Raw genomic sequence first — 9,051 nt, 5'->3', positions numbered from 1 at the left:
GTTGATCCATGTTGCTGGTAACGGTCCCACAGTCTGGAGATGGTGCTTGGGGACACATGGAATGCCCTGGCAACGGCCGTTCTGGATTCGCCTGCGTCTAGTCGGCCGATGGCATTGTTTCTCTGCGGTTCACTGAGACGTGGCATGTCCTGGATTGTCAACTGTCGGCCAGATACAGAGGCCAGGCAAGCGAACACCCTGCACTTTTATACTGTCGGTGTTCATGTTGCACGTGCAGACAACGCACGTGCAGTGGTGACATGGTTTGCACGTGGCTGCGTTTTTGCGAATATTCACATTTTGGAACTTTATTGTACAGTAGCTGCGTTTTATCGAATGTAACTGTGGGAATGTGTTTGGGACATGCAATGACCTTATATTCACAAAGCATGAACCGGTAGGAAACATAAAATCGGAGTTATAACCCATTTGTTATAACCCGTTTCTTTTTTTGAAGAGTATATTATCATTTTCACCGCTTTCATATTTGACGTCATGTACTTACTTTCACCCATGACTAGACAATGTTTTCTATACGGCGAATGCGCCTTACAGTGCCGCTTTCGTTTTATTGAAATGTGTGAGACATTCGTTTTGTTGATTTGGGGGATCAACAACACACAAAGTGGCTTACATGAATAATTATCATATCTGTAATGTGTCTTCTGAAGACCGTGTCAGATACACGTATGTCAAACTGCGTGGCCGCTAAACGTTTTGTGAACAAGTCTAATAAAGACTTTCTAAAGTTCTTTTCTATCTTCGTCTTCGTATCCAGTAATACAGTCGTTTGAATCGTGTGCTTGCTTTAACTGTCCCGCTATTTCTTTCATCTGAATAATCAATATTAATTCGACCAGTAACCGATACTAATTTATTCTGTAACGTGCAACTTTAAGTATATATTAATTTTTAATACGCATATGGCTTTAAAGAGACAGACTCTAGTTTTTCAACACTACTTATTTTTCACAGTTAGATTCGTTTCTGATAATTGAAATCAGACTTTAGAGTTTCATGTTTAGATTACCCATGTCCATACATCCGAAGAGTTTCTAGTCATCCTGTAGTTTCTAATACATCGAAATGTATTTTTAATTTTTTTTTATTAAACGTATGAGAAGTAAAGGCTATGAAAATGAGTTCTAGTCTATTTTTAATTAAACGTATGAGAAGTAAAGGCTATGGAAATGAGTTCTAGTCTATTTTTACGGATATAATCTCGTTTTAACGTCACAGACTCGTTTCACTCTGTTAAACGTTATATCTTTATCCAGTTGTGATACAGGCTTGTAGATTAACCACAATTAGAGTTAATATGTGTTGCTTGATAGCATGATTAATTGTGTCTCGACCGTTTAATATTAATTGCAGATTAATTGGTTCAAAACTGTTTAGAGATGTTAAAATAACGTGTCTTTGTTGATTATAAAATTGACATTCAAATAAATAATAATGAGTGCTTTCAGACTACATGAGAGATCAATGGTATGACCAAAATAATATAGACCTGCATTTAAAAATATCTGGTTTGTATAAGATTTTCTTTTTGATTTCCGCATAAGTGGAATGAGAGCGTTTTGTAAACATCCGGTGCTACTTCCATTTCAAAAAGATGAAATTCATTCACAATTCATTATTTTCAACATAGTACATTATTTTGGGGCCTTTCGGCTTCCAGTGAGTGTAGCCAAACCTGTTTCTAAATATAATGCGTCTCTAGATGCAAACAATGGTAGACCAGTTATTATCCTTGTTGCTTCAAGTTGAATCTTTTTTATATTTTCAACACCCATCAAAAACTTGCATATTCAAGTTCTGGACGAATACAAGTCATGTATATTTGCATCAGTATTTATCGATCCAAAGAATATTTGTATTTTCTTAGAATAGAGATCATAGATGAAGCAGCGAAGCCAGTTTACATATATTTTTAATAGGATTTGTCCATTTTCCATTATTTGTGAAATTTAAACCTAAATACTTATGTGTTTGTGTTATATTAATAGGGTGATACCAATATGCAAATTGGTTACTTGAGGTGGGTTAATGTTTCTTTTCGAAAATAAACTAGGTGAGTTTTATCAGGGTTGAAAGTGACTAGTCATTGCTGTCACTATTTGTAAACTAGTGACATCTGCGAATAATCTGGTTACACAGTTAAGTTCATCAGCAATACCACTAACGTATACTAAAAAGATAAATGGGCCGAGTATTGAGCTTTGGGGTATTCCGGCTGTTAGTGTACCATAGTCGGATAAATAACCATTAATAAAAACTCTTCTCATGCTGGTGGATGAGGAAGGAGCAGGCGTGTGTGCAGGGGGTGTTTGCGGGTCAACCCCTCCCCCTTTCTGCTTTAAGCTAATTATATATTTTTAAATATATTTTCAGGGCTAACATGGCGTTACTAATCCCTGAAGCCAAAACGAATTCGCCTGTTCTAACCTTGGCATCAATTTGTGTTTTATCTGGTTCTCATCTCCGACTTCAGCAGTGCTGATAAAAAATTAAAAAATTAAATCAACAAACGATCCATCAAACACTTAGCGCTATTGATATACCCATTCAACACTTGTAGAATCTATTGCATCAGAACAGCACAGTAGTTAGCTGTTGTTATTAGGTAGCTTTGGATCCATGCGCATTTTACATTATACGGCATGGGACAATTTGTGAAGCCATAAAGGATTTAACTATCCCCTGCGCCAGTGCGTTAATATATATGTATGTAACAATCATCTCGACATACAGTATACACATTTAAAATAAATACCCTTATAAATGTCAAACAGCGATTCTATTAGCTCGTTTTCTGAAGAATGTACGTAATGTCGCGTTGAGATAAAATACGTCAAAGCATTATTGGCGTCACGTCAAAGGAATGTTGATGTGTTTCCGACACTTTTTGTAATTGAATGGAAAATGGATTATACAAGTTACCAACTTACTAAGCGTTCTCTATAATAAATACATATCACGGTAGTAATATATTTAAGCAAGAAAACTATGAATAGAAATGAATATTATTGAAAGAGACAAAGAAACCGAGAGAAAGAAATACTGAAGGAAAGAAACGAATTGATGAAAATTATCTCTGTGTTCGATGATCAACTAAAGATAATACCTTGAATTACATGAATTACATCCCAAATAAAATAATAATAATAATAATAATAATAATAAAATTCAACAACAAAATACATATTCAATAAAATAAAATAATATAATAATAATAATAATAATAAACAAAACAAACAAAAAATACAACCAATTAACAGGTTAAGAAGTGGTGTTAAATTGTGCAGTCGAACCACCAGATAAATATTAAAATGTGCCATTTTTTCTTAAAAGTACCTTTTCGTCTGCCTGGAGCAGACCCTCTGCTACTGGCTCTAATTCTTTTCGCACTGACAACCCGCTTTTTACACCAGATACGTCCGTTAAACAAGCTTGTTAAATCGGCGTATTGCACTGAAAAGTCTTTAAATTTATTTTCAAAATGAAATTTGCATTAGAAATGATATCAATTTAATTAGAAACATAAAAATGTATGGCAAATATTTTCACGATTTTTCAAAGACCAATTGAATTTACACGTTCATTTGCTAAGCCTGTCATATTATGTTTGATATCGTGTACATCAAATGTTAAATAAAAGAACTGACAATACGCTTTTATAAGCAAATTAAAATGAGGATGAAGGATCTTTAATATATTTAGTAAAATACATGGGAAACAATACTGGTAAACAGTTTGGATTATTGTATTAACATTTAATTATTTTTAAGGGGGGGGGGGGGGGGGTACTTTTAAGATCATCAGCTTAGCTTCCGGTCCATTATTAATAACAACCCGTATTTACATCAGTGGCAGTCAACGCAATCTAACTGTTTAACATGATTAGGTATATTATGTATGCTTTGCTTCAGATTCACATTATATCTGTCGGGCTTGCATTTTTGAATGTAGGTTTTTTGTGTGGGTTTTTTTATTTTTAGCAGGGTCGTATTTAGCGGGGGGGGGGGGGGGGGCGGCGGCAGAGGACATCCAGAAAAATAAATTAATTTTTAAAAATGTATACTGCTTTACTGGTACACTACCAGACAACAAATGGAGTTTTAAAAAACATCTTTTTGGTATAGTTAACGAGGTCACTGGGTCCCGTGTATTTGGTCTCAAACTACTTAGTGTCAAACTAAAACAAATCTACGTACTTCTTAACGGATAGTTCTGTCGTACTACTGAATGTTCAATATAACATGAACGTTACCTCGTTTCATAATACAATATAACGGAATCATATATACACTTATATATACATGTAGAGAAAAGCTCACCAATTTCGTGTACTGATTATCATAATTTATGTCGCGTTGCTGACAATCATTGAATAGTCGAATGGTTGTTACGATCATAACATGCCACTGTTCATAACGGCACCGTGTGAACTTCAAAGACAGGACCATTACATCTCTAACACAATCCCCTAAATTCGTTTAGTGTCAGACAACCATTGATTTTAATAGGCTATGGATTCGCTGGCTGGGTCAAGGCTGTTATGACAAAGATTATCTACCAACATTTTGTGGATTATTGGTACTAGCTAAAATTAAAGTGACAGACCCAAGTTTTTAAATCCTACGGCATATGTTTCATTATTAGAGCCGTTTCTGATAATTGAAATCAGACGATATTTAGAACATCGTACGGTCATCTCACGGAGGCCACAAGACCACCGTGAGGTGACAGTAAGGAGGCCTTCAGGTCACCTTCAGGTCACCTCACGGCCACTGTACAGTGACCGTGCGATACTACATGCGGCGGGGTTGCGGCCCACGGCCTTGCGATTTCCGAAAAAAAGTTTAATGTCAAATTAAAAAAATCGACAAGCAAAAAAACTTGAGATCGCCTCACGGCTATCGTATTCTATTGTGCGGCAACCGCACGGTTATGGCCATTTTGGAGACTTACGGCCGCCGCCAACACGCCGCAGGCCATTTGTGACCAATGTGGGCCTACTCATACAATGGTTGCAATAAAGATGGTATTGTATTGTGTGTGTGTGTGTGTGTGTGTGTGTGTGTGTGTGTGTGTTTGTGTGTGTGTTTCTGTCTATGTATGTGTGTGTGTGTGTGTGTATATGTCTGTCTGTCTATGTATGTGTGTGTGTGTGTGTCTGTCTATGTATGTGTGTGTGTGTGTGTATATATATATATATATATATATATATATATATATATATATATATATAGTCGAGACTGATCTAACGGCCACCTGTATATAACGACCACCTGTCCTTAACGGTCACCATAAATCCTGCCCAATGCATTTTCTTCTTTATTTTACATGTATATAACGTCCACCTGTCCAATGTGGTCAGCGGCCACTATTTTTGGACCAAAATGAATGGTTGGACCTGCTATATAACGGCCACAGAATACGATGACCACTAATGGGTTTTTTTCAAAGAGGACAGTTAAACTTGCCATAATGGCCACAAGGTATATATATGCACATACTTTCCTGTCCCAAACAATGAGAATAGAGTCATTGTTTTACTTATGTTCGTTGTACACGCTCCAGTGCATTATCCATCGTATTTGCATACGAGTTCTGTTTGATGCTGTCGGTGATCTGAAAGGCGACTTGTTATTGGTTAATCTGTTACAGTGGTGCTAAATTCGTTTAGTGTCAGACAACCATTGATTTTAATAGGCTATGGATTCGCTGGCTGGGTCAAGGCTGTTATGACAAAGATTATCTACCAACATTTTGTGGATTATTGGTACTAGCTAAAATTAAAGTGACAGACCCAAGTTTTTAAATCCTACGGCATATGTTTCATTATTAGAGCCGTTTCTGATAATTGAAATCAGACGATATTTAGAACATCGTACGGTCATCTCACGGAGGCCACAAGACCACCGTGAGGTGACAGTAAGGAGGCCTTCAGGTCACCTTCAGGTCACCTCACGGCCACTGTACAGTGACCGTGCGATACTACATGCGGCGGGGTTGCGGCCCACGGCCTTGCGATTTCCGAAAAAAAGTTTAATGTCAAATTAAAAAAATCGACAAGCAAAAAAACTTGAGATCGCCTCACGGCTATCGTATTCTATTGTGCGGCAACCGCACGGTTATGGCCATTTTGGAGACTTACGGCCGCCGCCAACACGCCGCAGGCCATTTGTGACCAATGTGGGCCTACTCATACAATGGTTGCAATAAAGATGGTATTGTATTGTGTGTGTGTGTGTGTGTGTGTGTGTGTGTGTGTGTGTTTGTGTGTGTGTTTCTGTCTATGTATGTGTGTGTGTGTGTGTGTATATGTCTGTCTGTCTATGTATGTGTGTGTGTGTGTGTCTGTCTATGTATGTGTGTGTGTGTGTGTATATATATATATATATATATATATATATATATATATATATATATATAGTCGAGACTGATCTAACGGCCACCTGTATATAACGACCACCTGTCCTTAACGGTCACCATAAATCCTGCCCAATGCATTTTCTTCTTTATTTTACATGTATATAACGTCCACCTGTCCAATGTGTTCAGCGGCCACTATTTTTGGACCAAAATGAATGGTTGGACCTGCTATATAACGGCCACAGAATACGATGACCACTAATGGGTTTTTTTCAAAGAGGACAGTTAAACTTGCCATAATGGCCACAAGGTATATATATGCACATACTTTCCTGTCCCAAACAATGAGAATAGAGTCATTGTTTTACTTATGTTCGTTGTACACGCTCCAGTGCATTATCCATCGTATTTGCATACGAGTTCTGTTTGATGCTGTCGGTGATCTGAAAGGCGACTTGTTATTGGTTAATCTGTTACAGTGGTGCTAGCACCGACCTCACATCCGGTTCACCCACACTAACAGGGAGTGTATTGCAATGTGTGTGACTGCGTCTAATCTCTCTGGCAGGAGTAATACGCTGTATATTAGTAATCCTTATACGTTTTAACTTTTTGACTTTTGTTCTTAACCATATTATGTGATTAATAAAAACAAAATTATTTTAGGTATTTTAATAATTATGTGACCCCTATTGGAACTACATCTCGTATGGATTGGTATCCTTATTGGGATTCCAGAGGGGGTTTAACATTAATATTGCCCACAATTTTACTTTACTTTTATACGACTGGACACTAAAATATAATCCACCTTTTCCCTTTCTACTTACATTAACACCTTTTAATTTACTACTATGACATGTTTATATAATAAAAAAAGGAATATATATATTTATATTTTTTTCTTATTTTATTTTCTTATTATTATTGTTTTATTGTTATTTTATTATTTACTTTTTTTTATCCTTCTCATTGTTTTAAATGGATGTTAAAAGTTAGGTGATAGCTCTTTTGACTTAAGTTAAGTCACAGCACCAATCACATAGTTTTATGCGGGTTCATGTTATGGTTAATATGGAGATATCATTCATCAATCTCCACTTTCCAATTGGAAAGTGGAGATTGATGAATGATATCTCCATATTTCCATTATGCTGGAGGTGGTGGACTTAGGGAAATGAATTAAAATGGGGCAGACCTTCCCGTCTACTCTCCTCCGACATAAATACCAGATTAACCAGACATATTTTATTGTCAATATTCTATTTTTGACGTAATCATTTGTAGAAACCCTTTGTATAAACACTTTTTAACTTCCTTGTAAATAAAGTTTATTTAACCATTAATTAGTATTTTTATCTAATCAAATGTATAAACGTTTTTAATTTTTTTTTTTTTTTTTTTTTTTATTATTATTTTTTTTTTTTTTTTTTTGTAAACAGTCTGACGCACTTTATTTTGGCAGCCCGTCTAAATTGCTCAAATCACCTTAAAACCCTTTCGGTCGAGCAGTCTAATTTTGTTCTTTGGACTTAAATTTTTGTCCAGACATGAGTTGTATGAATGAGCTCATTTTGGCTTTAGGTCTTTGACCTAACTACTAAATTCGTATTCCAAATTCCGCCCACCTTAAACTCACACCCCCCCCCCCCCCCCCCCCCCCCCCCCCGGCCCGGCCCATTTAGATTGGACTTTAAACTTTTAGACCTCCGTTCAAAATTATATGTCGAAATTATTCTCTTTTTTTTAATATTATTAAATAGTCCGATCCTCTCTTCTTTCTCTTATTTATTTTTGGACTGTCCATCTAAAATGCTCCAAATTATATAAATATTCAGCCGAGCAGTCAATTCTTTTTATTTTTGGCTTGTAACTTTTTATTTAATTTTTTTTTTAAATTCTATTAACTTTTTTACTAATAGCTATCTTCAAAATTCTGCCCATTTTCAACTCTATCCTCCCCTCATCCCGAGTCAGGCCACCGATCTTATCGGAGGTCGGACTCTGGATGGGCGTGTTCGAAACCCTAGTGGTATATGGACACGTTAAATTGTTATCTATCTATCTATCTATCTATCACGGCAAATGCAGCACACTTTCAGCGGCAATGAATATGGCCTCGGTGGTGTCATGGTTAAGTTATCGGACATAAGGCTGGTAGGTACAGGGTTCGCAGCCCGGTACCGGCTCCAACCCAGAGCGAGTTTTAACAACTCAATGGGTAGGTGCAAAACCACTACACCCTCTTCTCTCTCACTAACCACTAACCAACTAACAAGCCTAGGTAGCTGAGGTATGTGCCCAGGACATCGTGCTTGAACCTTAATTGGATATAAACACAAAAATAAGTTGAAATGGAAGAATGTGTTACATCAATGTGTGCAGAATGCAGTGGAAAGAAATTAATGATAATGAATTTTTCAAAACATGAATAATAGAGTAACGTTTAATAAAACATTTATTTCTTTATGTAGTAAAAATTATTTATATTTATTTTATACCTCTTGTTTTTTTAATGTTTTAATGACTATTGTTATTTTTATGCATTCCAGTTTAGTAGTAACCTACATAGTAAACTTTTTCATATGTGTTTTTATTTACCTGTATATAACGGTCACCTTTCCGAAACGGCCACTTTTACTGGGTCCCTTGAGTAGCCGTTATATACAG

Source organism: Gigantopelta aegis, chromosome 7 (genome assembly GCF_016097555.1).
Source record: "Gigantopelta aegis isolate Gae_Host chromosome 7, Gae_host_genome, whole genome shotgun sequence".
NCBI lineage: Eukaryota > Metazoa > Mollusca > Gastropoda > Neomphalida > Peltospiridae > Gigantopelta > Gigantopelta aegis.
Note: the sequence above shows the minus strand (reverse complement) of the source record.